Genomic DNA, 27,807 nt, shown 5'->3' with positions numbered 1-27,807 from the left:
ACGTGCCATCTGTAGGTCACGTTGACTTTCCTGCTCAGAGGCCCTTGTGAAGGGCATACATTGTGCACACATATTGAGCATTCTTCTGGAGCAGGGTTTAAAGAAAAGGAGCTACTTTCCTTCTTTCCTGAGTCATTGCAAAATAAGATGCAAGAAATAACTTTAATAGAAGGTCATGCATTTTAACTTTAAAAAATTCCAAAGAAATAGAGGAAAATCAAGCTCATTGCCCAAGATGCAAGTTAAAGTAGACACAGAGAGGCAGGTCCCAGATGCCCCTCTAAGGAAAGATTCGCTTACAGGTCTAGGAAGTCAGGCAGTAGACAGACTCCAGCTGTCAGCTCCTTTAGCACCTTGTCCCCACTTCAGAGAGCTACCTTTCCGAGGGCTATATCCTTCTGAGGAGCCTGAATCCAGTGGGTTTTCAGGTAGGAGGTCTAAAGAATTGGCAATTTCAGCTCAATGTGGACCTTCCTACCAGCAGTCTTCACCCCAGAGCTCTCCCTGTGATTGGATCAGGTTTTTCAGGCCTCTGAACGCAATTTAATTCCTTCCCCTGCCAAATCCTGTGTCTCCCTTTTCACAAGGGTGGATTCTTGTTAAATATTTGGCACCCCAGACTCCATCTCAAATCTGTCTCTGGGAGACCCAGCACATGCTGACGGCTCTCACTTCCATAGGCTTCCCAAGTGGCGCTAGTGATAAAGAATTGCCTTGCAATGCAGAAGACTTAAGAGACATGGGTTTGATCCCTGGGCCAGGATGATCCTCTGAAGGAGGAAATGGGAACCCACTCCAGTATTCTTGACTGGAGAATTCCATGGACAGAGGAGCCTAACAGGCTACAGTCCATGAGATCGCAAAGGGTTGGACATGACTGAAATAACTTAGCACACACTCACCTTCATAGGAGGTGGATCTGGAGATGGTGGGAGCTGGAGATGGTGAGGCCAAGAAAGAAGCCAGGTGTGAGGCAGAGCTTAGTTATCATCACTGCCTATTGAGTGATGGTGCAGATCCCACACTGATGCAGCAGAAGCCTTGAGGGTTGGGTGTGAACTGGATTTGTTCCCTGTAAGTGTGTGCACTATCAGCACCCAGCACCAAGACTCCCATGCCAGAAGGGAGGAGCATCGGAGCTAGTGAGTCCCGTGTAGGAACTCAACTCATGACTTAGCATAGGTTGTAGGGAGCTGGCCACAGACAGTGGTCCAGACCAGACTCCAATATACCACCTGTGGGGGCACCAGTCATGTGCCTTCACGTCCCCTTGTACTTCATGGACAACTGGTGACCTCTCCCACCCTTTGCTGGCCTTGTCTTGTTGTAGAGCTGCACCGCCAGGCAGACAGAGCACATGTGGGCTGTTGGGGGTCATCAGGACCTGGGCCATGGGGGTCCAGAAGTCACCACTTTTTTAAAATTTATTTTTAATTGGAGGATAATTGCTTTACAATGTTGTATTAGTTTTTGCTGTAAAACAATGTGAATAAGCTGTAAGTATACGCACCCCCCCTCCCTCTCAAGCCTCTCTCGAACCCCCATATCTCACCCCTCTAGATGATCACAGAGTATCCGCTGAGCTCCCTGCTGTACAGCGGCTTCCCAGTAGCTATTTTACACCCAGTAGTCTATGTATGTCAATGCTGCTCTCTCAGTCCATCCCACCATCTCCCCTCGCTGTGTCCACAGTCTGTTCTCTAAGTCTGCATCTCTATTCCTGCCCTGCAAACAAGTTCATCAGTACCATTTTTATTGATTCAATATATACACAATTGAATAGGATACATGGTTCTTCAGAAGCACTTTTATTATTTTATTGAATGATTCATTTAAAATAAATTTTCAATCACAACAATATGGCAAAGCAAAGTGTTGATTAATCCTAATAGTTACTTTAATGTAGTATGGTTGAGAAGCTTGACAGCAATAGATTTCAGCATATGCAACACCTACACTGGAAATATACTAATATAATACTTATCTCTACACAAGAAATATTCTCCTTTGCATTAATATTTTTCCATTTATATTTTTAATAGATGTGAGTCCCATAGTTTTATTTTGTCATAATGAACTCTGAGTTCATGGCTGTAATAGTTCTTCCATAATAAAGTTAGAGTTCCAAGCAGAGGGGGATTCCCTGGTGGCTCAGATGATAAAAGAACCTGCCTGCAATGCAGGTGACCTGGGTTTGATCCCTGAGTCAAGAAGATCCGTGGGAGAAGGAAATGGCAACCCAATTCAGTATTCTTGACTGGAGAATCCCATGGACAGAGGATCCTGGGAGTCTACAGTCCATGGGATTTCAAAAGTGTCAGACATGACTAAGCAACTAACACTTTCACTTTCAGAGAGGAGATATTTTTCTGCAGTGGTAAATAAAATATTTTTTAAATAATGAAAAACTTGCCTGAATTTTTTTCTTCAAGAAGATATAGAACATTTATTTATACTTTAGTTTAGTAGGCCACCTAGTAGCTATTATCTCCATAAACAGATGAGAAACTTGAAGGCTTAACTCAAAGAATGCCTGAAATAACTTACAGAAAGTTTATTCTTATAAAGTGAGTGGAATATTTAGAGTAACTTTGTTAAAAATAGTGACATTAAATTTGCACTTTAGATTCATGACCTCTATTCTTCAGAGGTTCTTTCTCATTTTCAACTCTCTCTGCCCTTTATCTCTGAATGGCAAATGTCCTTATAATGTCCCATTTGTCAGCATCAACTCTCCTGAACTTCCTTTGATCTCTGTAGCATTGACATTAGCTCAATTATATCAGCTAGGGTTAGATTAAAATTTTCTTCATCCAGCCCACACGGATTGGTTTCCAGAAATGATTAAGTCATTTTCAAGTATTGTGTACATCTTTAATTTCCTCTAAATTGCATATTTAAGACAATGTGTGTGTGTGTGTGTGTGTGTGTGTGTGTGTGTGTATCTGTGTGTGTTCTGTGTGCTCAGTCATATCCAACTCTTTTCAACCCCATGGACTGGAGCTCCTGATTGGAGCCGGCCAGGCTTTTCTGTACATAGAATTTTCCAGGCAAGCATACTGGAGTGTGTTGCCATTTCCTACTGCAAAGAATCTTCCTGACCCAGGGATTGAACCCAGGTCTCTTGTGTCTCCTGCATTGGCATGTGAAATCTTCACCACTGCGCCACCTGGGAAGCCCAAGACATTTTATAAAGAAATTAAAATACATAACTTCAAAAAACATTGTAAATGAAATCTACTCTTTACACAGTTTAATTTTGGAAAAAAAAGATTTAAAAATACATTTTCAAAGTAAGAGATTTGATCACTTGCGTGCACAACTGAACATGCTTAAAAGATGGCGTAGTTTACCAAGAAGAACATAAGATTGATTATGAAACTTTTTGGATTCTGTTCATAGCTCTGCTGTTGCTTGACTTTGGCAAGATCTAAAATATAGTCAACTTTTCACTTGCTTCATGCGTATGAGCTAAATTAAATGGCTCCCCTCCCACCCATATGGTGGACTTTCTGCACAGATGCAGTTAGTATTACATGCTGTGCAGAATCCCAGCTGTAAACTGAAAATGGTGCTTTCATTTATTTTCTATTGTTTTTAGCTTTTTTTTTTCTTTTGAAAATAAGCTTAAGAAGCAAATGAAAAACAGAAAACAGAACCAGTGTATTGGCTAGTTCCACCATGAAGTGATGAAAGATAGAAAGGACTGAAAACCAAAGGAAAAGTAGTGATACATCTAAATGAAAAGAATGATTAAAATGGTGAAACTCATAATAAGCTTCTTAAAATGCATATTCTTCAAAAGAAATGTCCTCCAAAAGAAGTATTCAGAAGTCCCAAATGTTCTCCAAAGTTCTATCGAAGATGATGTGTTCTAAGGGAAAATCCTGTGCTCTGGTTCCTTTCAGAGGGTATAAAAATCTGAGAGCAAGGTAGGGAATACGTGTAGAACCTCAGTCAAATACATATCATTTAGTATTTGATTAAAGCAATGAGTAATTTTCAGCTTTACTATTAATATCTGGAAAAGGTAGGTTTAATATAAAAATAACTCTTTATTGTAATATAAGTCTTTGGGTGTTTTTATGAGGCATTTCTGTTCAGAATTTTCTTTGATTCCAGATTTCTATATGTTCCTCAGTAGAAAATTTTACAGAATCCTTAGGCTAAAAGCCAATCTAAAAATCTAGAAGGATCCAGCATGAGTGCGTACAAAACAAGCCGAGACAGTGAGATGTGCCTGAAAAGAGATGTGAATTTTGGAAAATGATGCACAAAAAAACTGCATTATTCAGGATCATTTTTTAGATAGTCTTTTCTCTAGCTAGAATATCAGTTCTATCACTACCATAGTCGATATCTAGCTTTTCATTTATGCTTATAACTCTATCATTTCTATCTCTTCTTTTAGTTGAAGTCAAGTGGTCCTCCTTATGTAGTGGCAAAGTGTTTGGTCTGTAGTCCTTCATCTTCCTCAAGATATCTCAACAACATATAATAATGAAACTTTGATGAAATTAATATATTTCATTTGAAAACAATTTTTTCAAAGTTCATATTTCTCCCAAGTCCGGCCTTCTATACCAAAATAGCCTATAATAAGGAGTAGGCAAAATTAACAAAAAAAAAAGTATTAATTTTTTGTATGTTCTCTTGACTCGCCTATGTAATTCACTGTACCTAAAATAAGTATTGGGTATCATGTGACATATATTGCCAATTCTTTCCTAGAAAAATCTTACCTATATTGAAATCGTCTACATTTCAGAGTGCAGAATTTTACATACCTTGGCAAATATTCAGTATCTGTATATCAAATAATAGACAAGCACTAAAAATGCATAATGGTTTCCCAGGTGGTTCCGTGGTAAAGAATCCACTTGCCAGTGCTGGAGACTGCCAGTGCAGATTTGATCCCTGGGTCAGGAAGATCCCCTGAAATAGAAAATGACAAGCCCCTCCAGCATCCTTGCCTGGGAAGTCCCACGGACGGAGAGCCTGGTTGGCTACAGTCCATAGGGTTGCAAAAAGAGTCAGACATGTCTTAGCAACTAAACAAACAAAATGTATGCAAATTACCTATTTAAAAAATTGTTCAAAAAATTCTAAGTTAGACCACAGTCACAAGCAGAGACATAAAAAAAAAAAAGAAAAGAAAACTAAGTTAAAGGAATGCTGTACATCACTGAATTGTCCTAATCATATATAAAGTAATGTCAGATGGTGTTAACATTAGTGTCCTGGTTACCTACTACTGCACACACAACTACCTCAAAAGTTAGTGGCTTACAACAACCATTATTTACTTTGATCACAGATCCACAATTTCGACAGGGCTGGGGTGGGAGGACTCCTCTTTGTTCCACAGAATGTCACTGATATGGCTAAACTATGGCTGGAGAATCTATTTCCAGGATAATTTGGTCAGATGGATGAGAGCTGAGCTAGGGTTGTCAGTCACGAATCTTGTCTTCTTTCCTTATGAGCATCTCCTTGAAACTATATGGGGCTCTTCCTAGAATATGGCTGGGTTTTGACAAAGATTATTCCAAAAGATAGGAAGTAAGAACTGCCACTTTTCTAAGACTTGAGCCTAGAACCTGTCACAGCATTATTTCTGACGTTTACTATCTGTCGAAGAAATCTCCCATAGTATCAAAACCACATCTGGGTGAGAAAATATCAGAGAATTTGTAGTCTGCCTTGATTTTTCACAAATATTAACAAAGCTGTATGAGGCAGGTTATAAGGAAAACCAATGAACCAGATTTGAAAGGTCCACTGATTTTAGTTCTTTATGTCTCAAACTATGTTTCAAGTTAGTGCACTCCTGTTTAATATGAGCTTATTTTTCAAGTGTCTGCAAATTACAGAAGTATCTTTGTGGATAATTGGCTTTGGATAAGTAACTTTGAACACCTTAAAGACACAATTTATATATAAGATAGATGCAGTTAATTTTTTCTGAATTTATCTTACTATTTTATTAGTAAAAATCAAGTAAAATAGTTAACATTTCCATGATTTATCTATTAAATTATAGCTAATTTGCTTAGCATTTTAATAAATATCAGTTTATAACATAATATTCACATAGTTATAAATAATATAGTTATTACTTACTAACACTAGAACTTATAACTGTTATAATTATCATTAATTTTAATTACCTTAAGTGATTCTAGACTGTCACATACTTAATATGTACCATTTTCTTTAATAAAATCAAAAGAAAATCCAATTTAAAATAAATTACTTTTTAGCTTTCACTCAAGACTCAGAGCTAATCATACCATTGCTTATAAAATTTAAGGTGTATGTTTCATTAATGTGTTTATACAATTAAATGTAATAACTTTTCAAACTGATTTCTAACTTTTGAAAATATTGTGGTGGGTAGTGGCTTGATTATACATTATATAGTGGTTTGATACATTATATCAAATGTGCCAGAAGGAAACTTTCTACTTAAATATAAAAGAAAAGATTTGGAAGCAACCTAGATGTCCATCATCAGATGAATGGATAAGAAAGCTGTGGTACATATACACAATGGAGTATTATTCAGCCATTAAAAAGAATGCATTTGAGACAGTTCTAATGAGGTGGATGAAACTGGAGCCTATTATACAGAGTGAAGTAAGCCAGAAAGAAAAACACCAATACAGTATACTAATGCATATATATAGAACTTAGAAAGAGGGTAACAATAACCCTGTATACGAGACAGCAAAAGAGACACTGATGCAATCTCAAAAATGACAGAATGGTCTCTGTTCATTTCCAAGGCAAACCATTCAATATCACGGTATTCTAAGCCTATGCCCCAGCCAGTAATGCTGAAGAAGCTGAAGTTGAATGGTTCTATGAAGACCTACAAGATCTTTTAGAACTAACACCCACGTACTGCATTTTTGACTCTTTTGTTGACCATGATGGCTACTCCATTTCTTCTAAGGGATTCCTGCCCACAGTAGTAGATATAATGGTCGTCTGAGTTAAATTCATCCATTCCAGTCCACTTAAGTTCGCTGATTCCTAGAATGTCGACGTTCACTCTTACCATCTCCTGTTTGACTACTTCCAACTTGCCTTCATTCACGGACCTAGCATTCCAAAATAGATGTCCTTTTCATTATAGGGGACTGGAATGAAAAAGTAAGAAGTCAAGAAACACCTGGAGTAACAGGCAAATTTGGCCTTGGAGCATAGAATGAAGCAGGGCAAAGGCTAATAGAGTTTTGCCAAGAGAATGCCCTGGTCATAGCAAGCACCCTCTTCCAAGAACACCAGAGAAGACTCTACACATGGACATCACCAGATGGTCAACACCAAAATCAGATTGATTATATTCTTTGCACTCAAAGATGGAGAAGCTCTATACAGTCAGCAAAAACAAGACCGGGAGCTGACTGTGACTCAGATCATGAACATCCTATTGCCAAATTCAGACTTAAATTGAAGAAAGTATGGAAAACCACTAGACCATTCACGTATGAACTAAATCAAATCCCTTATTTCTATGCAGTGGAAGTGAGAAATAGATTTAAAGGACTAGATCTGATAGACAGAGTGCCTGATGAACTATGGACGGAGGTTCATGACATTGTACAGGAGACAGGGATCAAGACAATCCCCAAGAAAAAGAAATGCAAAAAAAGCAAAATAGCTGTCTGAGGAGGCCTTACAAATAGCTATGAAAAGAAGAGAAGCAAAAAGCAAAGGAGAAAAGGAAAGATATAATCATCTGAATGCAGAGTTCCAAAGAACAGCAAGAAGAGATAAAAAAGCCTTCCTCAGTGATCAATGCAAAGAAATAGAGGAAAACAACAAAATGGGAAAGACTAGAGATCCCTTCAAGAAAATCAGAGATACCAAAGGAACATTTCATGCAAAGATGAGCTAGATAAAGGACAGAAATGGTACGGAACTAACAGAAGCAGAAGATATTACGAAGAGTTGCAAAGAATACACAGAAGAACTGTACAAAAAGAGCTTCACGAACAAGATAATCACAATGGTGTGATCACTCACAATGTGAAGTCAAGTGGGCCTTAGAAAGCATCACTATGGACAAAGCTAGTGGAGGTAATGGAATTCCAGTGGAGCTATTTCAAATCCTGAAAGATGATGCTGTGAAAGTGTTGCACTCAATATGCCAGCAAATTTGGAAAACTCAGCAGTTGCCACAGGATTGGAAAAGGTCCGTTTTCATTCCAATCTCAAAGAAAGGCAATGCCAAAGAATGCTCAAACTACCGCACAATTGCACTCATGTCACACGCTAGTAAAGTAATGCTCAAAATTCTCCAAACCAGGCTTGAGCAATATGTGAAACATGAATTTCCAGATGTTCAAGCTAGTTTTAGAAAAAGCAGAGAAACCAGAGATCAAATTGCCAACATCCGTTGGATCATCGAAAAAGCAAGAAAGTTCCAGAAAAACATCTATTTCTGCTTTATTGACTATGCCAAAGCCTTTGACTGTGTGGATCACAATAAACTGGAAAATTCTTCAAGAGATGGGAATTCCAGACCGCCTGACTTGCCTCTTAAGAAACCTATATGCAGGTCAGGAAGCAACAATTAGAACTGGACATGGAACAACAGACTGGTTCCAAATAGGAAAAGGAGTTTATCAAGCCTGTATATTGTCACCCTGTTTATTTAACTTATACATAGAGTACATCATGAGAAACACTGGGCTGGAAGAAGCACAAACTGGAATCAAGATTGCCAGGAGAAATATCAATAACCTCAGATATGCAGATGACACCACCGTTATGGCAGAAAGTGAAGAGGAACTAAAAAGCCTGTTGATGAAAGTGAAAGAGGAGAGTGAAAAAGTTGGCCTAAAGCTCAACATTCAGAAAACTAAGATCATGGCATCTGGTTCCATCACTTCATGGCAAATAGATGGGTAAACAGTGGAAACGGTGTCAGACTTTATTTTTCTGGGCTCCAAAATCACTGCAGATGGTGGTTGCAGCAATGGAATTAAAAGATGCTTACTCCTTGGAAGGAAAGTTATGACCAACCTAGATAGCATATTCAAAAGCAGAGACATTATTTTGCCAATAAAGGTCCGTCTAGTCAAGGCTATGGTTTTTCCTGTGGTCATGTATGGATGTGAGAGTTGGACTGTGAAGAAAGCTGAGCGCAGAAGAGTTGATGCTTTTGAACTGTGGTGCTGGAGAAGACTGTTGCGAGTCCCTTGGACTGCAAGGAGATCCAACCAGTTCATTCTAAAGGAGATCAGTCCTGGGTGTTCATCGGAAGGATTGATGCTGAGGCTGAAACTCCAATACTTTGGCCACCTCATGCAAAGAGTTAACTCATTTGAAAAGACCCTGATGTTGGGAGGGATTGGGGATGGGAGGAGAAGGGGACGACAGAGGATGAGATGTCTGGATGGCATCACTGACTCGATGTACATGAGTTTGAGTAAACTCTGGGAGTTGGTGATGGACAGGGAGGCCTGGTGTGCTGCGATTCATGGGGTCACAGAGTCGGACACGACTGAGCAACTGAACTGAACTGATTCAAAGAGATATAAGAAGAAGTAGAGTTCATAATGGGCCTAGAACATTTATACTATACAGAAATCGCAGAAACAAATATTTGCATTTAAATTAGCGATAGAATGTTAGTTTCTTATTAATTAATAAGCTAATTACTTATTAGTTAATCAGTTGGCCAATATATCTTAGGAAAACACCCAAACACATCACAGTGAGTTTAAAGATGATGACAGAGAGAAAATGAGGAAGAAAAAGATGATGATTGAGCCAAGCAGATGGAATGATAACATGGATATGTATCTAAAGGAACACAAGAGGGTGAAGAAAAGTGACAGGGAAGAAAATCTGTATTCAAATAGAAAGTGATTCCATTTTTATCTATACATATAGAAACTTTTATCAAGGAATACAGAAAACATGTTCTCATAGTGAAATATTACAGTGAGCTCTGAGTTGAAAAGTAAAACAATCTTCACTTTCAGAACACTAATAGTAAAGGCATACTTTTTACACACACACACGTATGTATGTATGTATATATGTGTGTGTGTATCATGGTAATAATTGAATGATTTTAAGATAAATGATGACATCTAAGAATCGTTTATAACTTTACAACTTCAACAATTAACAATTTGACCTTACAAAATCACATAATCTTTTCAGCCTTAATTTACTCATTTGAAAAGTGGGAATAACACTATTGATTCTAACTTTAATAGTGGGTTATACACAATAAAAAAGAAGCTAAACTATTTTGAAGTTACTAAAGAAACTGTAGAGGAAATTGTAAATATGAGCTACTTCTTCGTAACATTAATGATTTGAAAACTTAGAATGTCATTCTTTATCTCTCATACATTTAATCATTGTTTCAAATATTAGAGTGTTCATCAATATGAAAAAAATAAAATAGGAAAAGTATTGGAAATTATTGGAAAGAAACTTATAATAGTGAATGAATGACAGTTTTTTTTTTTAATTTTCATTTCCATTAAAGCATTCTAACTGTATTTAAATGATGCTATTATGTCGATTAAAATGCTGTAATAGAGTACAAGTTCAAGATCAAAAACTGCTTTCAAGTATAAGAATTACCAATGATGAAGATGGGTGGTTTCAGGTTGTTCTGACCTTCTTAGAATTAGATCTAAACAAAGAAGTCTTTCAGCTTTGGAGACATCATATAAAATTGTCACTGTTCAGGACTGACCTGAGTTATATGGAGGTGAATATGGGGGATATTACCTGTATTAATATACTGAGCTTGTGCTAATAGTTTTGAGAAAGAATAATGATTTTGAAAATTCAGACTAAGCATAAATCTTCCTGCTTGTTAAGCTTTATATAAGTCACCTTAAATCTTCAGGACCTAGAAGTTATCAGTAAATCAATAAATGAAATAATTGCAAACTCAAAATTTTGGAATGGAAATGGGAAAGAAAAAACTCTTTTTGCTTTTTCTATAATGCATATCACAGAATGAACCTGCAAATAGTTTACATAATATAGCATATAATATTTAAAGAAAGTGTTTTCAGGCAGAAAAAAAAATCAGTATATAAAATTCAATGATTCTTCAAAGGACAGTTCCTTTTAAACCCAAATTATTCTATTCAAGCACAGAATGAGTCTTACTAAAGAAAGCAGCTATATGAGTAGTTTTTTTTTTTTTTTTTATTCCCCAAAGAGGTTAAAATAAATTTGGCCCACCTTAGTCAAGGTTACAACTTCCTTGAGGCTTTATCTTCTAACAGAATCATTTACCTCTCTGTTAGCAACTTTTGTCTGGGGTTTTCTGCTTCCTCAAAGTCCCCTGTACTGTCTGTAAGTTAAAAAATTATCTTATACCCAATTATTTGTGCTTTTGAAAACAGTATAAACTCAACTATAATTGGGTCACAATTAGATACAAAACTAATAAAGCTTTTAAATTTTTGGTTTATAGGTGGCTCTCTAAATAGTGAGCCTTTACAACGCTGACTTACATTGGAAAGCACTGCAAATGGGTTATTGGAGAAGAAAGAGGCAATTCCCCGGGCTGGTATCTCAAAGAAAGAACAGAGATTTCTCATTAACCAGACATCTTATCCAGCAGCAGGGCTTACTTGACTATACTTTCAATGTAAACAGCACAAAACATTCAATATTTCTGTGTTCTCCAAGATGGTATTCAATCATGGTCAGTATTGAATAGCTAATTCCATACTGTATTGCTAATTTGCTATGTATTGTTATACCCAAATGAGTTGATGAGATAAACCTGAATTTATTTCCTGCCATGGTAACAGAGAATACTACCTCAGCAGAGGGAAGAGATGTTGATTGAGATTTTAAAGTTTAGCTTCAGGTGGATCATTGAATGTGAAGGCTTGGTTAGGATCAGGTAAGAATTATAACAAAATTGTTCATGATTGTGGACATAGAAAAGAAAGAATTTTGAGGCAAGCAGTACAAAAGGTCTTGTCATGTATCTTTCAGTAAGTTCTTGGACTGAAAAATAAAACACTTGGTAATTGCTATCTTCTAGGCAAGAGTTGTCTGTAATATTAACATGAAGTTGATGAAGTCAGCAGAGGAGGAAAGGCGTGCTAATGTAGACAGTAAGCTGTGCGATGGAGTCCCAGTTCTCAGCAGGAAATCCCCACAAAACAATATCAAAACTGATGAAGCAAGACAAGAAAGCAGACACCAGAACAGAGAAATAGCAGGCTCGATGAAGAGCAACATTTGAACACAAAGAAAAACAAAATGATAAGATTGGATCTTAAAGGAACTATGGCTTTAAACACACACAAACAATTTTTTTTTTTTTAATTAATAGACTAAATAGCAAGATGGATATTGCTGAAAAGTAAACTAATAGGCACATGAAGATTGCTCCCAACGGAATAAGGAATTGTGAAGGATGAAAAAAGATGTAAGGAATTTGGTAAAATAATGTTAATTTCTAACATCCAAATTGCTTGAATGCCAGAAACAGAATACTATGGAATCAGTGATTCAAAAATCAGTTTATAATACTCAGTATGGTGAATATAGACATCAATATTGTATTTTAATCATCAAATTGGATACGACTGAATCTTAATTATCCTCAAAAAAGAAATGATGATTATGTGATGCTATAGAAATGCTAAGTATTGGTACAATGGCCATCGTATTATGACATATAAATGTGTCAAATCAACCCATTGTACACCTTAAATGCATACAATGTTATATGTAAAAAATATTTCAGTTAAAGGTACAAATATTAATAGAATAAAAAGTCAGTTTCACCTGAGAAAGTTTAAAAATAAAATTAATTATGCGTTTCTATCCTAACCAAATATTTTGTTTTTAATCTCAAGCAAAAAACATTTAAAGGCTTACCTGGTGGCTTAGTGGTAAAAAATCCACCTGCCAATGCAGGAGACACAGATTCGATCCCTGGGTCGGGAAGATCCCTGGAGGAGAAACTGGCAACCCACTCCAGTATTCTTGCCTAGGAAATCCCATGGACAGAGGAGCCTGGTGGGCTATAGTCCATGGGGTTGCAAAAGAGTCAGACATGACTGAGCGACTACTAAACAACAACAACAACAAACATTTATGCTTCACAGAACGATGTTCTGCTATTCATAAAAGCAGAAAAGTATTTCAACTGCTGAGAAGCCCCTGAAATCATAGTCTCTGAGAGTTCTAGAAAATGTCTCTCATGCAGTGAGCAATATCTTATATCAGAGATTATCCAATCTAGGATGCAAGTCTCTTCTTCAACATTTCCTTAAGTCCAAGAGTGCTGAGAAGCTCTTCATGTCTGAGCGCCCAGAAAATCTGATGAGGGGAAAGTCTATATATCCCATAGAGTGAAAGAGTGCTCCCATTGTCTGGAATTCCCTCTCCTATGAGTGCACAAAGTAGGTTGATGGCACGTCACTTGTCCCCACACTTTACTTAACTTTTTAAACAGAATCCTTATCCAGTTAGATTATTTTCTGAGTAGTTGAGTTATCTCAGTTAATTTTGATAATATTTTCCTAACAACATCCATGTTGCCTGTTATCACAGGATACATTGTTCCGCGCCTTTTATTTCTTTTTATATATTGTTTAGTTGCTAAGTTATGTCCAACACTTTTGTAACCACACGAACTGTAGCTTTCCAGTCTCCTCTGTCCATGAGATTCCCCAAAAAATAATACTGGAGTGGGTTGCCATTTCCATATCCAGGGTATCTTCCTGATCCAGTAATCAAACCCACATCTCCTGCATTGCTGGTGGATTCTTTCTGTTGCAGGGAAATTTACTTCTACATCAGGATGTAAAATTCCTTGAGAAAGGTGCTATTGAAACAGTTTCATTTTACTAAGGAAGGTATGCATGTTTCTCCAAAGTGGTTATTCAGAAACATAAGTACCACCTGTCAATTGCTCATCACTGATGATACAAGATAGTTAGAATGATTAGACTGCTATTTTGGGGCAGGAACCACTATTCTATCTTTGAGCAGGTAAGCAGCCTTATCGTCTCTTTAGGTTCATAAAGACTGTTAGCTATATTCAGAGGAAAAACAAGAGTCCTGCCTGACTCTGGTACCCACCATTTCAGTCAGGCTTAGATAACATCTACTAATTTTGATCTGAATAAAATCATCTCATTTTATTCATTTCCATTTTTAGCACTGACATAATACCTACCTTGCCTGGCAAATCCCATGGACGGAGTAGCCTGGTAGGCTGCAGTCCATGCAGTCGCGAAGAGTCGGACACGACTGAGCGACTTCCCTTTCACTTTTCACTTTCACGCATTGGAGAAGGAAATTGCAACCCACTCCAGTGTTCTTGCCTGGAGAATCCCAGGGACAGGGGATCCTGGTGGGCTGCTGTCTATGGGGTTGCACAGAGTCAGACACGACTGAAGTGACTTAGCAGCAGCAGCAGCAGTACCCACCTTCATACACTTTATCATGGAGGTTACATGCTAATGGGACAAAATGTGATATATTTCTTTTTTTTTTTCTTTCATCATTGCTAAATAAAAACAAATCTGGATTTACTAAGGAGAAATTGTATTTGAAAGGAATATTGTAAGGGTGAAAAGGACTATTGTGATGGGAGAACAATCTGATCATAAAGCTTTTGAGTATCTCAAGGGTTAGGACAAGTTTTCTTTTATAGAGAGAAATGGACAAGGTTAAAAGGAACTCCATGAGGGGGAATGAGATGAAAGGGTGGCATGATCAGAAAGGAGATCAGAGAATGTTTCACTCTGAGGCCAACCTATTCTCAGGAAGGGCTGTTAAAGAAAAGTTGTATGCTGCCCAAAATTAGGGACCTGGAGAAGGAGAGAAGCTTAGCTAAAGTTTGTTTTGTTTTGTTTTTAACAAGAATTTGTTCTGACTGGTCAGTGGGGACGAGCAGTTCGGCTTCTAATTAATGAAGCAGAAAATGAGAATCAGGAAGATGTGGGTCTGGTTTGTTACAGGAGTACAACAGGAACATCCATAATTCTTATCTAAATCATGTGGAGAAGAGAGGTTCATCACAGTAGACCTTTTCCTTGGAACACAAAAGGTTAGAGGATTTCTTAACTTTTGCTATTTTTCAGAATTACAGGGCTCAGGTAAAATTCAGTACTGTCATCATAAAGATCATTTTAGATAGGCATCAGAGATGCCCAAAATATGTCTTGAAATTTCAAAGCACAGTTCTATAAAAACACTTACAGTCATCCTGTGAAGTTAGAAGTGAAATATTTAGAGGTTCTTCTTTGAATAAAAGCCTGAATTGAGTGGCTGCATTTATTGTTTGTTCTGAGGGGCACATGTATACACACAACAAAATAAAAATGGTGTCTGTTAGTATTTAAACACCTGAAAGCTATAATACTTCTATCTCAAAAATGGTAATATTTTTATGTTTTTATGGATTACATATGATATGAGTTTTGCCAACACAGGAAAATCTAGAACAGATAGCCTGGGCTACTACTTTCTCACTCAAAATCTAGACTAGGTAGCCTGGGCTTCTATTTTCTCACTCAAAATGTAGCACATGAGTAGATGATTACTCAAAAGTTACATATAGTATATAACTCTTAGTTATAAAATATGGAATATTATGTAGAATATAGAGTGCCGTTCTACAATAGGTTTTCCAAAATTTGAAACTCTAGATTTTGAGTGTGGCCAGTCTTTCAATGCTGATTCTGCTGTTTGCTGCAGAATCAATAGTTTTGCTATAGTTTTGTCACCTTAGTAAGCTGTTAAGTCCTTTGTGCCTTATTTTCTACGTCTTTAAATTGATTACTCCAATGCCCACTAACTTAAGTGAGCTTGGGAACATAAAAGTGATTTATTGCATGTGGATTAAAGTGCCAGTAAAACAAAACAGCAAAAATACAAGGGATGAATTTCAGAATTAATAAGTTCCCTTATGAATGAATTCTGATAATAAGGATTGTCAATACTTGATGCCTAAATAAGAACTGACAGAGCAAAGATGCTACAATTCTGAATCTACTCACCCAGTAAACTCTCCCCTTGGTCTGCCCATGGGCCACATAAACTGTTCCTCACTGCTCGATTCTTTTTTTTTCCTAGAATAAAATCCAAAGACATTCCATCCTTATATTTTTTAAACTTTATGAAATATTTGTTCTATTAGCACTAAAAAGATGACAGATACATGCAGTTTTAAAAGCTAATCATTTTCTTGTCACACCCCTAGAGTTTCTTCAACTAGCATAATAATAACTGGGCCATTATTCCTCTGAGAACTGAAAATGAATGTTCATAAATAATTGAGTTTCTAAAAGCCATAATAACAAGGACTTTAAATGGCACATTTACTTACCAAATTCACTCTTTTTTTCTGCCACGTAATTTTAATATACCTTTATAGGTACTGTGCGTGATTTCTTTCTATAGCATTATCTCTGGAGAACAGTGATTTTTTTTTTTTCTGTAACTGAGTCTGAAAGAAAAAATCTAGAGGAATCTTTGAGATTAATACTTGTGTAAGAGGTGCTATGATTCAATGCTGAGGAAGTTTTAGACTTTATGAGTATCTTTGATAATATTATTACACTGTTTAACAAGAATGTCGGGGGCAATGGGAAGGACCTATAGTCATTTAAGAGTAATTGACAAGAAGGTTTGGGTGGCTCTCTTCTTCCTTGCATGTGTGTTTCTGTCAGGGAGATTTCACTACTAGCGTATTGTTGTTTGGTTGCTAAGTCATGTCCTCCTCTCCCATGACCCCATGGACTGTAGTGCACAGACTCCTCTGTCCATGGGATTTCCCACACAAGAATACTGGAGTGGTGTGTCATTTCCTTGCCCAGTTGATCTTCCTGACCCAGTGATCAAACTTGCGTCTCTTGCACTGGCAGGTGGTTTCTTTACCAGCTGAGCAACCTGGGGAGCCCAACTAGAATATGTTGCTCGTTGTTCAGTTGCTCTTTGTTGTTCATTGTTCAGTCATTCTTTGTCACCCCATGGACTGTAATCTGCCAGGTTCATCTGTTCTCCACTATCTCCTGGAGGTTCCTCAAATCCATGTCCAGTGACTTGGTGATGCTATCTAACCATCTCATCCTCTGCTACCCCCTTCCTCTTTTGCCTTAATCTTTCCTAGCATCAGGGTCTTTTTTGCATCAGATGGCCAAAGTAATGGAGCTACCGCAGGAGTCCTTTCAATGAATATTCAAGGTTGATTTCCTTTAGGATTTGATCTCCTAGCAGTCCAAGGGACTCTCAAGAGTTTTCTCCAGCACCACAACTCAAAAGCATCAATTCTTCGGCACTCAACCTTCTTTCAACTAGAGTATAGTACATCTTTTTGGCAGCAAAGATATGAGTCTGTTAAAAAGTAAATTGGGCAATAACACTGGGAAAAAATGGGACTATTCAAGAGCTGTCTGCAATTATCTTAGGGCTCTAAGGAGAGCAAAGTGAAGCAGCTGCTGCTAAGGAAAGGATCAGCAGTTGTTGCCTACATGCAGTGAAAAATCAACATAACCATGTTGGCAAACATTTTAATACAGTACCCACTCTGTAACCTCAGCTCACCGTGTATTTAACCCCTGAAAGAAACCATAGAGTCCAACGGACTGAAATCTCTGTCAACACTGTATGTGACAAAGCAACAAGCTTGTGATCTAGAGCCCTTGATATCTGTTATTTTGGCTATTCTGTTATTTTCTACCTGCTCTCCCAATGAGGAGGTGAGGGCATTTTAAAAAATAGAAAAAAGGTAAAAGAAAATGCAGGAGAATTAGTTTCTCCACATCACTTTTCTCTACTATGTGCCCGTGTGAAATGAATTAAAGAGCAGTCTCAGAGAGGCGCAGAGTTGAGCATAGAACTGCTACCGAGCACGGAAGCATGAGCAGAGTGGGAGCTGGCCTGTAGGGGGAGCGCTCACGCTCTACCAAGCTTTGCTCCAAATGGGAAGCAATTTAGGCCTCAATCTCTGACATGAAGGTGTCTCTACAATTAAGCGGAGAGAAAGAAACTTCTTCCCACCCCATGACAGCCCAGACAGAGACTAGCAGCCAGTCAGTGAACGGTCTCCATATTTTGAACTCCCAGCTTCCTCCACCGAACTCTGTTTATCACAGCCCCTCTCAACTCCCGGTGCTGTGCTTAGTCTCTCAGTCGTGTCCGACTCTGCGACCCTATGGACTGTTGCCCGCCAAGACCCTCTGTCCATAGGGATTTTCCAGGCAAGAATACTGGAGTGGGTTGCCATGCCCTCGTTCAGGGGGTTCTTCCCAACCCAGGGATGGAACCCAGGTCTCCTGCATTGCAGGCACATTCTTTACCATCTGAGCCCCCAGGAAGCCCAAGAATACCAGAGTTGGTGTCCTATCCCTTCTCCAGGGGATCTTCCTGACCTAGGAATCCAACCAGAATCTCCTGCATTGCAAGCAGATTCTGTTACCAGCTGAGCTACCAGGGAAGCTCCTCAACTCCCTGCTTTACCCTTTAAAAACAAACATCCCCCCAACCTCTTGTTCTAAGGATTTGCCTTTGGTGTGCCATATCTGCGTCTCCCTCTGGCTATTTCTGAGTAAACTTGTTTTTGCTGGCAAAACAACTAGCTATTATATTATTAAAGTTAACACCTCTATAGACAACAGAGAGCTACCCTTCAGTCTCCACTTATAAAGTGCCCATAGGAGGTTTGTTTATAATGTGCTTTGTGGGTTGGAATAATCAAAGGATGAAAGCCAGACCCCTAGAGGTTAAGCCTAAGTATGTTTATTGGATTCATAGCACCATTGTTTTCACTCATAAAGTCAATGTCAAGTGCTTAAAACTTGCACATACACAAACGTAAAATGGATATTTTTCCTCTTGAATGATGGTATTTTTATGTCCTCAACAATGATGTTTCAGCTTATCATCATTTTCAGATTAGTATACCAAGATTCAAAGAGGGTAAGTGAATTTCTAGAATTGTAACAGTTAAAAATGCCTACCTCAAAGTGTTGCAGTGTGAATTAATTAAACATGGCTGACTTAGGAAGACTTTATAATGGTGCTTGTCACATGGAAACTACTTAAGAGTGTTTGCTCTTATTATGACCCCTGTTTTCAGGAGATAGAATTGTTCATCTTGAATTACAAAGTTTGAAATGCCAGCTATGACTAAACTTTAACTGCCCTTTAAGAAAAAAAAAAAAAAAAAGAAAATACTCCAGGATTCATTTGCATCTAGGTACTATGCACTTCCTGGAGTGATGCTGGCCATGGAAGCAATACTGCCAGAAGATAAGGCAGGACCACATAGGTCAAGGATGCCTAACCCCCAGAAACCTCAAAGGAACTTGATTTAGATTTGACCTGTGCTTGACAGCATAATTGGCATGAAACAGGCAAAGTCAAATCAATGGGCAGCCCAGGCGATGGAATGGGGATCCTGGGCATGTGAGAACGGCCCCACAGAACACCCTGACTCAGCTCTGTCATTCCTGACATCTGGACATAAGCTGGCTTCAGGACTTGAGTCCAAGTTTACAAATGTCTTAAGTGAAAAGTGATGGAGGAGATGCAACTGAAAACATGCTACATGTTTATTCTTATAATAACTTGGCATTGTCTTTTGATGTTTATAAAACATTTTTTGGAAAACATTATCTCAGTAATTTCCTATAACAAAGGGCAAATATATTTATTAAACAATCTTAATGTAAAAAAAATAGTATTAAGAGGCAGGTACAAATTCATGTACCTCCCCTTGCAAAGTCATTTCCAATCCCACTCATCTTGAAAAAATAGAGTTGCAATGCTAAACCACAAAATTCTCAGGCTGGAGATCAGGCATACTGTCTTAGACAGTATGATTATAAAGATATGTGTTAATATTGTGGGATTCAGGGATTGAAAATACCACTTCCATCAGATGTGTTGGGTTGAGTGAGTGAGGAGTTGAAGGGTGCTTGCTCTGCTAAGAGCAGTCAACTGCTCCCAAGTCCGAATGTTGGCTGATGCCTTAATGGTTATTTCAAGAGCTCCTGAAATTCTTCAAAAGCTAGAAATTCCAATTTCAACGTGAATTCTCAATTTTTAATGGTAGACAGCTAGTTCAATTTTATAAAAAACATTATTCCAAGCATAATAATCCACTAGTGGGATTCTGCTATGTCCAAACCCTTTACCCCCAAGCAGTGGGAACTTTAAATCAGAAAATAGTCAGAAAGAGAAGTGAGTGAGTTTTATAGCAGCATTGGGGGTGGGGTTAGTGGTGTGTGCATCTGTGAGTGATTGCTCAGTCATTCAGTTGTATCCATCTCTCTCTGCAACCCCCTGGACTGTAGCCTGCCAGGCTCCTCTGTCCATGGAATGTTATAGTTAACAATACTGGAATGGGTTGTCATTTCCTACTCCAGGGGATCTTCAGGACCCAAGGATTGAATCTGTATCTCTTATATCTCCTTCACTGACAGGCAGATTCTTTACCACTGAACCACCTGGGAAGTCCTAGGGGTAGGGGTGAGACAATATGTTATTTAAGCATTGAGGTGATGGTGTGGCTACCAAGGGGTGGCTTAGTCATGTGTAGTAGACACTAGTCTTCCTCGTTATTTATCTCTACCAGTGAAACCGCATTGAATTGAAAGTGTTAGTCACTCTGTCCTTTCTGACTGTTTGTGACCCCATCGTCTGCCACCTGCCAAGCTCCTTTGTCCATGGAATTCTCCAGGCAAGAATACTTGAGTGAGTTGCCATTTCCTTCTCCAGGGATCTTCCCAACCCAGGGATTGAACCCAGGCCTCCTGCACTGCAGTCAAATTCTTTACCGACTGAGCTACCAGGGAAGTATACACACACACACACACACACACACACACACACACACATATATGCCAAATGTGTTTAAGAACATTTTCAAAGATATTACATTTTCAAGACTATTAATACTTTAAACTGTGGAAGAATTTTAAAAGTTATTAGAAACTATTGGGTTGGCCAAAAATTTCGTTTGAGTTTTCTGTACCATCTTATGGAAAAACCTGAACAAATGTTTTGGTCAACTCAATAATTTAATACAATTAACTTTAGGTGAAAAATATTGTAAGACTTTCCATTTCTAGGCTGCATTTCACATAATTGAAAAAAGAACTTCCTTGTTCAAGAAGGAGGCAATGAGAGAATTCTTAGAGATAGTGACGATCATATATTGTGCTGTCAGTTTTCTTGGGAGGGATGATTCAGGTTTAATTTATACCCTGCTTTTCTAATAACATTTTTTTAATACTAAAAGCTAAGATAAAACATGGACAAGTGACTTAGGATGCTATGAAACCACATTATGATCAATTCATTTCTGTGCAATTGAGGAAAAAATAAAAATGTCTACAGAAGCATAAATGCAATAGGCTTGTTATGCAAACACAAGCCTATATATATAGGCATATATCCCTGGCCTCTACTTCCACTAGTCCCTAGTTCTTTCCTCTGTGAAACTCTGGTGCCAATGAAGATACTAGAAAAGTGAAAATACGTCCATAGTTCACACACCATCTGCATTTTGTAGTTTGCAAGAACATATTTCTTAGAATACAAGGAATGGAATATATTTCCCTCTTGGGACAACCAGATGAAAAGTACTCTTATTTCCCAATCACTGAATCACATTAATGTATCCCTAACCCAAAGAACATACCCCTTCTCCAAAATGGACTTGGTGGCAGAGTGGTAAAGAATTCACCTGTCAGTGCAAAAGACATCTGGGGTCAGGAAGATTCCCTGGAGGAGGAAATGACATCCAACTCCTGGAAAATCCCATGGACAGAGGAGCCTATTCAGCTACAGTCCAAGAGGTCACAAAAGAGTCAGACATGGCTTAGCAACTAAACAACAACAAAAAAAGACCCCACTTATCTACAAAATTGCTAATAAGATATTTGCCTGGGGATATGTAGAGCTCAGCCTTTGGATCAAATATCATTATTTGAAATCCAGCTACAATATATATTAAGCCCCTGGCTTTGAACAAATCATTATATTTGTCTGTGCTTCATTTACATTATGGCAATAAGAACAGTGAGCTGCAGAGTTGCTGTAGGTATAGCAGGATTCTGAGGTTGGATTGTGTCCCTGGTAGGGTTTTATTGTACCTAGGAACATTTGAAATCCTTGTAGGGTAGCATAAAGAAAAGTGAATTTGCTAGAGACAGTTTAATTTAAGTTTTTGCAAATGATAGAGCAGTATTCAGTTCATTTCAGTCGCTCAGTCGTGTCCGACTCTTTGCGACCCCATGAATCGCAGCACGCCAGGCCTCCCTGTCCATCACCAACTCCCAGAGTTCACTCAGACTCACGTCCATCAAGTCAGTGATGCCATCCAGCTATCTCATCCTCTGTCGTCCCTTTCTCCTCCTGCTCCCAATCCCTCCCAGCATCAGAGTCTTTTCCAATGAGTCAACTCTTTGCATGAGGAGGCCAAAGTACTGGAGTTTCAACTTTAGCATCATTCCTTCCAAAGAAATTCCAGGGCTGATCTCCTTCAGAATGGACTGGTTGGATCTCCTTGCAGTTCAAGGGACTCTCAAGAGTCTTCTCCAACACCACAGTTCAAAAGCATCAATTCTTCGGCGCTCGGCCTTCTTCACAGTCCAACTCTCACATCCATACATGACCACAGGAAAAACCATAGCCTTGACTAGACGGACCTTTGTTGGCAAAGTAATGTCTCTGCTTTTGAATATGCTATCTAGGTTGGTCATAATTTTCCTTCCAAGGAGTAAGCGTCATTTAATTTCATGGCTGCAGTCACCATCTATGGTGATTTTGGAGCCCAGAAAAATAAAGTCTGACACTGTTTCCACTGTTTCCCCATCTATTTCCCATGAAGTGGTGGGACCGGATGCCATGAGCTTCGTTTTCTGAATGTTTAGCTTCAAGCCAACTTTTTCACTCTCCACTTTCACTTTCATCAAGAAGCTTTTGAGTTCCTCTTCACTTTCTGCCATAAGGGTGGTGTCATCTGCATATCTGAGGTTATTGATATTTCTCCTGGCAATTTTGATTCCAGCTTGTGCTTCTTCCAGTCCAGCGTTTCTCATGATGTACTCTGCATATAAGTTAAATAAGCAGGATGACAATATACAGCCTTGATAAACTCCTTTTCCTATTTGGAACCAGTCTGTTGTTCCATGTCCAGTTCTAACTGTTGCTTCCTGACCTGCATACAGATTTCTCAAGAGGCAGGTCAGGTGGTCTGGTATTCCCATCTCTTTCAGAATTTTCCACAGTTTATTGTGATCCACACAGTCAAAGGCTTTGACATAGTCAATAAAGCAGAAATAGATGTTTTTCTGGAACTCTCTTGCTTTTTCCATGAGCCAGCGGATGTTGGCAATTTGATCTCTGGTTCCTCTGCCTTTTCTAAAACCAGCTTGAACATCTGGTAGTTCACGGTTCACATATTGCTGAAGCCTGGCTTGGAGAATTTTGAGCATTACTTTACTAGCATGAGAGATGAATGCAATTGTGTCATAGTTTGAGCATTCTTTGGCATTGCCTTTCTTTGGGATTGGAATGAAAACTGATTTTTTCCAGTCCTGTGGCCATTGCTAAGTTTTCCAAATTAGCTGGCATATTGAGTGCAGCACTTTCACAGCATCATCTTTCAGGATTTGAAATAGCTCAACTGGAATTCTATCACCTTCACTAGCTTTGTTTGTAGTGATACTTTCTAAAGCCCACTTGACTTTACATTCCAGGATGTCTGGCTCTAGGTCAGTGATCACATCATCATGATTATCTGGGTGGTGAAGATCTTTTATGTAAAGTTCCTCTGTGTATTCTTGCCACTTCTTCTTAATATCTTCTGCTTCTGTTAGGTCCATACCATTTCTGTCCTTTATAGATATAAGGGCATTGATCTGACAGATACAGTGCCTGATGAACTATGGAATGAGGTTCGTGACATTGTACAGGAGACAGGAATCAAGACCATCCCCATGGAAAACAAATGCAAAAAAGCAAAATGGCTGTCTGGGCAGGCCTTACAAATAGCTGTGAAAAGAAGAGAAGTGAAAAGCAATGTAAAAAAGGAAAGATATAAGCACTTGAATGCAGAATTCCAAAGAAGAGCAAGAAGTGGTAAGAAAGCCTTCCTCAGCGATCAATAAAGAAATAGAGGAAAACAACAGAATGGGAAAGACTAGAGATCTCTTCAAGAAAATTAGAGATACAAAGGGAAAATTTCATGCAAAGAAGGACAGAAATGTTATGGACAACTAAACGTGATCACAAATCAAACATTGTCTGTTAAAAACCAACTATTTTAAGGCCTTACAAGATAATTCTTTATCTCCTGATAAAACACTTTCTTTTGATTCAATCTATTCCTGCAGTGTGATCACTCACCTAGAGCCAGACATCCTGGAATGCAAAGTCAAGTGGGCTTTAGGAAGCATCACTACAAACAAAGGTAGTGGAGGTGATGGAATTCCAGTTGAGCTATTTCAAATTCTAAAAGATGATGCTGTGAAAGTGCTGCACTCAATACGCTGGCAAATGTGGAAAACTCAGCAGTGGCCACAGGACTGGAAAAGGTCAATTTTCATTCCAATCCCAAAGAAAGGCAATGCCAAAGAATGCTCAAACTACTGTACAATTGCACTCATCTCTCATGCTAGTAAAGTAATGCTCAAAATTCTCCAAGCTAGGCTTCAGCAATATGTGAACCGTGAACTTCCAGATGTTCATGATGGTTTTAGAAAAGGCAGAGGGACCAGAGATCAAATTGCCAAAATCCATTGGATCATCAAAAACCGAGAGAGTTCCAAAAAACATCTACTTCTGCTTTATTGACTATGCCAAAGCCTTTGACTGTGTGGATCATGACAAAGTGTGGAAAATTCTGAAAGAGATGGGAATACCAGACTACCTGACCTGCATCCTGAGAAATCTGTATGCAGGTCCAAAAGCAACGTGAGAACTGGACATGAAACAACAGACTGGTTCCAAATCAGAAAGAGAGTATGTCAACGTTGTATATTGTCACTCTGCTTATTTAACTTATATTCAGAGTACATCAGGGAAAGCTGGGCTGGATGAAGCACAAGATGGAATCATGATTGCTGGGAGAAATATCAATAACCTCGGGTATGTAGATGACACCACCCTTATGGCAGAAAGTGAAGAAGAACTAAAGACCCTGTAGATTAAAGTGAAAAAGGAGAGTGAAAAAGTTGGTTTTAAACTCAACATTCAGAAAACTCAGATCATGGCATCTGGTTCCATCATTTCATGGCAAAAAAATAAATAAATAAATAATGGGGAGAAAATGGAAACAGTGGCAGACTTTATTTTCTGGGGCTCCAAATCACTGCAGATGGTGACTGTAGCCATGAAATTAAAAGACACTTTCTCCTTGGAAGAAAAGTTATGACCAACCTAGACAGCATGTTAAAAACCAGAGACGTTACTTTGCCAACAAAGGTCCATCTATTCAAAGCTATCATTTATCCAGTAGTCATATATGGATGTGAGAGTTGGACTATAAAGAAAGCTGAGCGCCAAAGAATTGATGCTTTTGAACTGTGGTGTTGGAGAAAACTGTTGAGAGTCCCTTGGACTGCAAGGAGATCCAACCAGTCCATCCCAGAGGAAATCATTCCTGAATACTCATTGGAAGGAATGATGCTGAGGCTAAAATGCCAATATTTTGGCTACGTGATGCGACGAACTGACTCATTTGAAAAGACCCTAATGCTGGGCAAGATTGAAGGCAGCAGGAGAAGGGGACAACAGAGGATGAGATGGTTGGATGGCATCACTGACTCAATGGACATGAGTTTGAGTGAACTCTGGGAGTTGGTGATGAACAGGGAGGACTGGAGTGCTGCCTTCCATAGGGTTGCAAAGCACTGGACACAACTGAGTGACTGAACTGAAGTGAACTGATTCCTGCAGCATAAAACTTCCAAGTGGTTGTTAACTTGAAAAGATATTTTAAGGAGTCATAATGCAGGTGACATGTAGCAATGAAGCCATTTGGTCCTTTTATTATCACCATGAAATCTTGATTATATACACTGTCCTCTAATTGACTTTCATTGAAACCATTGAAAGCTTTCAGCCCAAGCACATTTTCCCTCAAAAATACAAACCATGATAGGAGCAAACCTCTTTCATTAAAACATGTTTTAATGTCTTGTTTTCTTTAAATATGCCAGAAATGAAAGTCAAATTGTCAGATAGTAAATGAAAAGTTGGCTTAAAGGCCTAGTTATTTTGTAAAATTAACAATAAGAAAATCAGGTTATGTCACAATAATGTGAAGCATCTGGAAATCTACAATGAAATTTTCTATATCACTCCCAGAAATAGTTCTTCTAACTGGTGGAAACATATTCACAAACTGAAAGCTTACCCAAGCAAATGGAGCAAAATAAAATTCATTAGTGTTTTATATAATTACAAAGAATAGTTTTCACATACCTGGCACAGTGTGTGACACCCAGCTGGGCTGTGGATGGTTTAGTTGCTAAGTCGTGTCCAACTCTTGAGACCCCATGGACTGTAGCCTGCCAGGCTACTCTGTCCATGGGATTTCCCAGGCAAGAATACTGGAGTGGGTTGCCATTTCCTTCTCCAGGGGATTTTCCTGACCCAGAGATCTAACACAGGTCTTCTGCATTGAAGGTGGATTCTTTACAAACTGAGCCACCAGGGAACACAACTAATGCTCTTTAAAAAATGATGGATATTTGAATGGATACATAAATAAATGAATGAATGCTATAATCAAAATATCTTACTGCAAATAAGATTAATGGTCTCCAGCTAACTTCAGTAGAAAATAAGAATCGTTGGGAAGATGATAGAAAGTTCACAGAAGGATAGAAATCTTACTGAAATTAAGAAGTTAAACAAACAACCAAAAAAAAAAAAAAGCTAAAGAGGAGAGTGCCTCTTTAAAGAGCAAATCTAAGGATATATCACAAACAATTGGCTAGGATGTCCTGTGACATGCTGTATATCAACTTGTTTTTACCACCATTGACCTCATGGTGCTTCCATCTCTGATATGAGTATCCACTATATAGAGTCTTGATCACATGAGCTTTGTCTGGTCCTTTGGGATTTCACAGTAGGAAGGCAAGACCTAAACTCTCATGAAGACTCACACAATAGAAATATTGCTACTGACTTTAAAGACAGTAAGAAAACAGCAAAAATCTATACAATATTGTAGAGTATGATACCATCTTTGGTTTTGATACATCTATATCTATGCCCAGCAGGGGCTTCCCTGGTGGCTCAATTGATAAAGAATCCACCTGACGATGCAGGGGATCTTGGTTCGATCCCTGGCTTGGGAAGATCCCCTGGATAAGGAAATGGCAGCCAGCTCCAGTATTTTTGCCTGAGAATTCCTATGGGCAGAGGAGCCCTGCAGGCTAAACTGTGAGGGATTGTAAGAGTTGGACACTACTTAGGAATTAAACCACAACCAACATATCTATGCATATGCTAACTGTAATTAATTTTGATCTTAGGGCCATGAATGAGTTTATTTGCTTTTTTTTTTCAGTTTGTATTTACTTGTATTTTAATAAAAACAAATAATTGGATGAAACTAATTATCAAAGATAGAGAACTTACTGCTTTAGTCTATTCATTCACTTATTCTTTTATCCATTGATTAATTCAATAAATATTTATTGAATAACTACTATATTTTAAGGGCTATGTCAGAAACAGAATATTGTACAATGAATACCATTAACCCTTATAAACTATAGGAGAGAATATGTCACACAAATATGTAAAGAGCTA

At 38.3% G+C, this 27,807-nt stretch overlaps 1 pseudogene; it reads left to right on the top strand.

The window, feature by feature from the left end:
• Positions 1 to 235: 235 nt before the first annotated feature.
• Positions 236 to 27,807, top strand: part of LOC101904189 (ribosomal protein S6 kinase beta-1-like) — a 150,559-nt pseudogene continuing 122,987 nt past the window's right edge.

This window comes from Bos taurus, chromosome 1 (assembly GCF_002263795.3).
Source record: "Bos taurus isolate L1 Dominette 01449 registration number 42190680 breed Hereford chromosome 1, ARS-UCD2.0, whole genome shotgun sequence".
NCBI classification, from domain to species: Eukaryota; Metazoa; Chordata; class Mammalia; order Artiodactyla; family Bovidae; genus Bos; species Bos taurus.
This window is presented reverse-complemented; position numbering and strand designations above follow the sequence as displayed.